This window comes from Spea bombifrons, chromosome 1 (genome assembly GCF_027358695.1).
Source record: "Spea bombifrons isolate aSpeBom1 chromosome 1, aSpeBom1.2.pri, whole genome shotgun sequence".
Lineage (NCBI taxonomy): Eukaryota > Metazoa > Chordata > Amphibia > Anura > Pelobatidae > Spea > Spea bombifrons.
This window is the reverse complement of record NC_071087.1, coordinates 104461796-104469131: the sequence shown is the minus strand read 5'-3', so window position 1 is coordinate 104469131 and position 7336 is coordinate 104461796. Positions and strand designations below refer to the sequence as shown.

The 7336-nt window shown below is 39.5% G+C and overlaps 1 protein-coding gene across 2 annotated transcripts in view; it reads left to right on the top strand.

Moving 5' to 3' along the window:
• Nucleotides 1-2562: 2562 nt before the first annotated feature.
• GOLM1 (golgi membrane protein 1) overlaps nucleotides 2563-7336 on the top strand; it is a 28702-nt gene continuing 23928 nt past the window's right edge. Inside the window, exon 1 of one of the 2 annotated variants that reach the window (XM_053467302.1) lies at nucleotides 2563-2752. The gene's annotated coding sequence lies outside the window, so the exon portion shown is untranslated. The remainder of the gene's footprint in view (nucleotides 2753-7336) is intronic. The other variant, XM_053467310.1, reaches the window with a different exon arrangement.

The window sequence follows — 7336 nt, the reverse complement described above, 5'->3', positions numbered from 1 at the left end:
AAGGGAGGGAGAGGGGCTAGATAGGGAGAAGGGAGGGAGAGGGGGTAGATAGTGAGAAGGGGGAGAGGGGGGTAGATAGAAAAAAAGGGAGAGGGGGGGGTGGATAGAAAAAAAAGGGAGAAGGGGTAGATAGGGAGAAAGGAGGGTGGCAAGAATATTGAAATAAAGAGTCAGAATGAGAGAGAGACTGAATGGATTAATGTGTGGATGCATTAAACCCTTAATGACAAAGCCCGTACATGTACGGTCTCAAAATGCATTATTTTCAATGGGTTTTGGGACCGCCCATTGTCCTTAAGGGGTTAATGAATGTGTGAATGAAAGTGAATTAGTGAGTGACTGTAAAAGTGTTTGTGTGAATCATAGGTGTATTATTGATTTGTCAAAAAAGCAAAGATGGTATAAGCAGGGTGTTTAAGCACTGGGGAAAAAGATGGCACAGGTAGCGTGTTTATGGTACAAAGATGGCGTACGCTCGGCTGCTTGGAGACAAGGTTGACTCATGCTGGGCTGTTTGGCGACAAAGCTGGAACTTTGTATGTATGTGTAATTTGGGTGCTCGTCAGGTTCTATGTGAGCAATGCGGATGCCAGGGGTGGCTTTGGGGTGTGCAACCTGTGATCTATGCCTGTAGTTTAGGGGGTTTTATCTATACCTTTATATGTGAATTTCAATTGGGTTTTGTGTTATTCTGTTGATCTGTATCTGCTTTGTTTCCATACATTATTTATGTTTACCTGCAAATATTGGATTTGTATGTCTTATTCAGTTGCTCAATACCTGGAGTGCTGTTTCCATGTGTTGTTTATTTGATCTATACCTTCAGCACTGAGTTTACATGTGATTTCCAGTTGATCTATACCTGCAATGCTGGGTTTGTGTGTTCTGTTGATCTATACCTGCAATGCTATGTTTCCATACATTATTTATGTATACCTGCAAATACAAGGTTTTTTTTTGTCTTATTCAGTTGCACGTGCTGTTTCTATGTATTGTTTATTTGATCTATACCTGAACTACAGGGAGTACGTAAAAGAGAGGTGTGGTTCAGTGAATGAGGGGACAAAGGGACTCTGGGGATGATTACAGGAGAGAGGACCTCTCAATGTCAAGGTGCAGTCAGAGGGAATGATTCTCACAGTCTTCCCCTGATCGGCAGTCAGTGTGGCAAATATATATTTTTTTGGTGTAGTAGTGGAGGGAGTGATTGCATGCTAGTGAACGTGGAGCTGGGCCCAAGGAAATGCTTGGGTAGGATCCAATGTTTTCACTAAAAAAATATATTGGCAACAGGGTCTAATATATATATATATATATATATATATATATATATATTGGCAGCAGGGTATAATATTAGTATATATAGGCAGCAGGGTATAATATGTATATATATCGGCAGCAGGGTATAATATTAAAGAATGAAAAATAATGTAGTTAAAAATGCATGTCTAACGCATATAACGGTGTGTGTATATGTATATATATATATATATATATATATATATTGTGTATATGTAGCGTTTTGTAATTGCCCCCCTACTTTGGTCCCTGTCCCCCCCTAAATACGGTATGAAAGCTGGATAGGCCACTGATCATAAACCCTTACAAACTGTCAATCACACTAAATTTAAAACAAAAAAAATATCTGATGTTAATGTAACTCACGCCAGACATTGTGTGCATTTCACGTGTGGAACACGTTTGACAAGTCAACTCATGCCTACAAATGATGGAGGCCAACTAGTCTGTCCAGTTAGGCGAGAAGGACGTTCCCAAAGGGCAGTTTCGGTTACCTAGGGTAACCAAAATAACTAACAGACATTTCCGGACTAATTAAAATCTAAGTAGAAAGATTTCATAGCATTGCCATACAAAGTCAGCTAGGTGTGTGATTGTACAGACAAATTCGCCCCTCCCCCCAAAAAAATCACATGACTGACAACACTGCAGATAAAGGACGTTTATTGGTACAAAATTAGATAAAAACTTTTTTCTACATTACTGTATATAGCACCGGATCTTATGTTAAAGTTGAAAAATATTTTTTCCATCCCTTTAAGAATGTTTCCTGGTGCAAGAAACATGCCACGTCATCCAATTCATGTTAATAAAGATCCATATTCACGTCATAATCCTACCTTAAACCTTAACACGGAGCTATGTTTTGCGTCATCACCAAACATATCAGGGATAACTACAATAATATGGTATTTAATTAGAAAAGATTGAAGATGATGGAATTAACTCGTTCTTGTGTGTCTAAAATATTTAGCGAATTCTCTGTAAACACCAATAAGAGACTTCGAGCTGGCAGAAACGGTTACAACGTTTCGCACGGCCATGGGTGTCATGTACAGGAGAAGGCTCATGGAGGGAAAAGGACTCAAACGATGTCCACGAACACATTAATAAATAAAAAACTAAAACCCAGGAGTTCGTCCCAACCTTTCGCCGTATCGATGACTTCCTCTTCCCTCACTCCTCCCGTGACGACGTGCTCCTCCCCAATTCCTCCCTGTGCCCTTTCGATCGCCGGTAGACAAATGGTTGCCTGGCAACCGTCTTAAAGTGACAAAATCCTAAGGACTCGGTCTGGGTGAATGCCCGTCTTAGTTGATCTGTGAGGAGATGTGTTAATACGTCTACATAGATCGTAGGCGACAGATTCCAGAGAGGTGGCGAGTAGGAATACGCGAGAGATATCCGGAATAAAAAGGCGACTGAGGGTGAAGCCAGAGCCCACGAAACAGTGGTAAGTGTGGGGCAATAGGATAGAATGCTGGCGTTTCAAGAGTTCTGTCTCCTACTGCTTGTGCGGCTGCATGCGTGGAGGGAGCCGGAAGGAAACTTTACTTCTGGAAATGGTTCCTAGGGGCCCATACACCGTGCCCTCGGGCTTCCACGTCAGTCAGAATTACTTGTAAATTTAGGTTACCTGGTCAATGAAGTATGTGCATACTAATATATATTAGGTATGTGCATACTTATATATATAATTCATTTGAAGCATTGGTCTGAATCGTCTTATTGAACACTATGTTGTCTAGAAGGCCACTTACTGTTCCTTAGTGTCCTTACCCATTATTACTCACTTTTAATACAGTATTCACTATGTGGAATGGAGTAGTGTAACAGAATACTTAAATACGTTAAATCAGTGGAAACCATTTGAGCTGCAAGCAAGAACTGTGATACGTAACCTGTCCCCAATGGCCTCCTATATAATATTTAACCAACATAATGTTTATGTGCCATTGGGTGGCAAGATATCTGGTATGTTTAAGAACGTGTCACTGTAATGAAATATAATTTTGTGTCAGTTGTTTCAGTTAGTTACTCAGAAGTGTTAGGAATCTTGTTGTTTGGAAAATGAACCTCTAGGAGGCTTTGAAATGTCTGCATTAGGGTGAGATCATCAGCCGTTTTTCCAGGACACCTATACATTTCCCATGTTGCTAAACGGCACATGTAAGGTGCTCAGGGTGAAGAATCTCACAGAAGGGATTGAGTTACTTAGTTGGTATACTGCAGGAAGCATGTAACATGTACAGATCAGCAACAAGTAGATGTGTCCTGACAAACATGGCCAGTGTGGTCACTCTAATTCCCATACCACATACCTTTTTTTTTTTTTTAGAGATAAAAATCTCCACCTTATAGATCACAAGCACTAGAGATTTTGTTCAGTATGGGCAGAAAAATGAACATATCCGGAAACAAAATACAAAATTGTTCATACTGGCAATCAGCCCTAAGCACGGTTTTGTAGTAATAAAGAATATCATAATGCCCCACTTTCAGGAAGATGGCTAGCGTGTTTTTTGTTATAAGACAAGTTTCTCATATGTTGGTATGTGTCAGACCATATTTATTTATTACGAAATGCAACGTAGAGGTATCATGGCTGGTTTATAAAGTTATACCGACTGTACAAAAGGAGATTTATTGCCGTGCTGATTACGTAAGCCAAGAACAAGCTCACTGTGGTCATCCGTCATAGGTCATAATGAAGTCAGTAAGTTAAAACAACAACAAACTCCATTTTAGTGAATACGCCTCATTTTGACCTTTCTGCCAACCTTTCTGCCAACTCCTGCTTTAGAACCGCAACCATCATACTGTGTTGATTTATATAAAATGTGTGCATATGAAGGCATTAGTGACCATTGAATACATTCTTCCTACATGGTATGTACACAGGTGAGAGGGATTTAGCTACAGGGTTTGCCATACAGTAACCCTCTCCAACAACACTGCAAAATACAGAAGGCCGTAGGTTGAACATAAAGCTGTAAGGTCTAGCTATAAGACCTAGCTATAAGGTCTACTCCACAGGCTTCCTCCTTACACTTCCTGGATTCAGTAGAGGCAGCTGGTGGAGGAGTTCAAATGGTGTTCCTTTTATTAAGGAAGTTCTTGGTTCTATCTTCTGAATCCAATTCTTGTGCGAAAAAACATCTCTTTCAAATACAATAGTTGTAATAAATAGTAAGTATGTTGTTTTGTGTGTAACTTGTAAGTACGTTGTTTTGTGTGTAACTAGGCTAGTACGTTTTGTTAGTATCACCCTAGATCCAAACCAAATCTTATTCAGAGGCTTATCTGCTGGATCAATAGGCTATTATTATATATTATTTACGTGATGCCTGTATGTTTGCTTAATGCGAAAACCTAATTAAACAATAGAAAAAGCAGTTTATGACTAGTCTTTTGAGGATCAGTTATGTAACCATAACTGAAAGATCTTCTTTCCAATCAAACACGGTAATTACTCACCTCTCTAGTGTATTGCTTTGCAACCAAATCCTTATAAAATATAAGACAGGCTTCTTAAAATGTTTCCTTAACGAAGGCTACTTTTAATTACAAAATTGAACTGAGGAAATAACATTTCAGGGATTAATGGATGTAATGAATGGACAGAGGAGACCTCTGATTTAAGGTTAACCCTATGCAGCAATACTTTATGTGCAGTGATATGACGCAAAGCTTTGTATAAAACCATGTGTTTTTGTCTTCAGGCTTCATCGAAATTACTTTGTTACAATACAAAAGATCGTAAACTTGTACTAAACATTTTTTCTCTCTACTTGTACATTTTGTACAGATAAACCTTGTTGAGATAAAACCTCCTCATAATTGAGAACCTGGCAGAAACAAATATATGATGTGTTTGTTCCTTTTAATCCAATGTTTGGTATGGGCTTGTTAGCAGAAAATAATTTTTACTCTCAGTACCCTCAGTGCACTCAGTAGTCCAAGATTTAGGGTGCTGCAAGTGTGGGAAAAAAAAAGTCTGATGTGGTCATCCAGGGATCGTGAGAAAACACAAAGCTTTGCGTTTTACTGTGCTTTCGCGTCCTTGTTCGTAATGAGGATTGTGTTGTAGATGACGTTTATTATTTACTGATTTATGTAGATCCATAATATTCCACAGAGCTGTAGAAAGAGTAGCCGGGTCACATACCAGCTTGGACTTCTAGAAACAAAAGTTAAGGAGGGCTTTGCTCATCAGAGCAGCAACTTAGTCTTTCAGTGTAATTTTTTTAAGAATGCAGGGCAGCCAGTTTTGCGATTTCTGCCAAGACGGTTCATACCTGGTTAAAGCCAGTTTGTTTCTGTACTGTTCACATTGTAATATGATAACATTTTCTGTACATGCCTTGCATAGTGTACCTGACGGTAAGGAACACATTTCCACCCCTGCCTTCCCTGATTAGTGCACCAACAATAGGTTGAAAAATACTTTAAGATGCCAGTCAATGCCTTCCTGCACTTTTTTAAGCAACAGTTTTGTCCTTTTAGTATATGCTCAATTATTTTCATGCCACACTGGTTAAAAGGGCAAAGCAGGTGTTCACTAGGGAGGCTGCAGTATCGTAAAAATAAAGTGGAGCCTTGCTAAAAAAAAAAAAAAACCCGCAAAAAAAACAAACAAAACAGTGGCAGTGCTGCCATATAAATGTGGCTACTTAGGGCGCACAGTTGGTCACTGCCACTAAGGTATCACTTGTGCGGCTATAGATTACTGTTTATCAGTAGCAGTCTCTTCTGTCCATTGAACCACTTCCCCCATGTCCAAGGCACTTCCCCACAGAGGCTGGCACCTACTGCCCACCCTGGCTCAAGGGAAGAGGGCGCTGGCCAAAAGCACATCCTTAGACATCATTGGGGAGGAAGGAGATTGTACTCTCTTCCTCATTCCTTTCCTGGGATGTATGTGTAACAGGTGTTGCACTGTAAGCAAGCTGAGTCTTTAAGCAAGTATATGGAGTCACTTTCTTTAATTTAATGGCATTACAACATAAAAATGAATATTTAGATAAGAGTGATATGTTGATCACGAATTAGAAAGTAAAATTAGTTTTATATATATATGTGCACAAATAGTACTTTGTGTTTTTTGATTAATTGTGTAAAAAAAATAATTCCTCCATTTTGGGGGGCATATAAATGGTTTTTCTTATGGCCCCAAACCCTAGCGTCACTGCTTTTCCTTCCTAAATTGGCTAGTTGTGTTTGTACTTGGAATTATGATTATTATTATTTGTAGTGTTATTACTGAGGAGAATAGCTGTTTCCAAAAAATGGCCAAAGCCGGAGCTGAATGTAGTGAGTTGGAGCAAATCTTACTAAAATTGTACTTATTTTTAAAAACATATGAGTGTCTGACCTACTTTCACTGATGAGAGAAAAGCTTCCAGTAGCTCATAAAATGTGAAGGCAACTGAAAACTTGGCTGTGGCTGTGTTGGTGCACTGCAGAATTTTAGGTAGGTATGTACTTAATTCCCATAAAAAGATTTATATCATAAGTACTTTAATATGAATTCATGGTTGCTGGGGCTGCGTGGATCAGAATACTGTTCCTTTATGTGAATTACAGTATAAATCACCTGACGTTCGGGTTTTGAAAAAGAATCAAGTGCAAAACTAGCGAGAAGTGTGTCCTGTTGGCAGCCAAATGTATGGTGATGTGGCCAATTCTGTACCAGTGGTGCACAGTGTTCACAACCCTAAGCATCTGGAGTTTTAAAGGCACAGTCCTGTCCCAAACTGTTTGCATCAACTTTAGTGTATTTTGTATAAATGCTCTTTTTTTCTCCCTCAACTGTAGCTTTGCTCGGTTTGCTTCTTTCCCCAGCTATATACCGTCTGAATTTTCTTAGACTTTGACCTGTGAAACTTGCAAGTCTTTGAGCAAGTCTCGGAATTGTGCTCTTGCCGCAAGTGGGAAGGGCTAGCGTGTTCTGGCCCTTGACTATGCAAAGCCAAAAGGCCTCTCCCCAACCCCCTCCCCACCACCACCATAACTAACATACAAACTCTTACACACA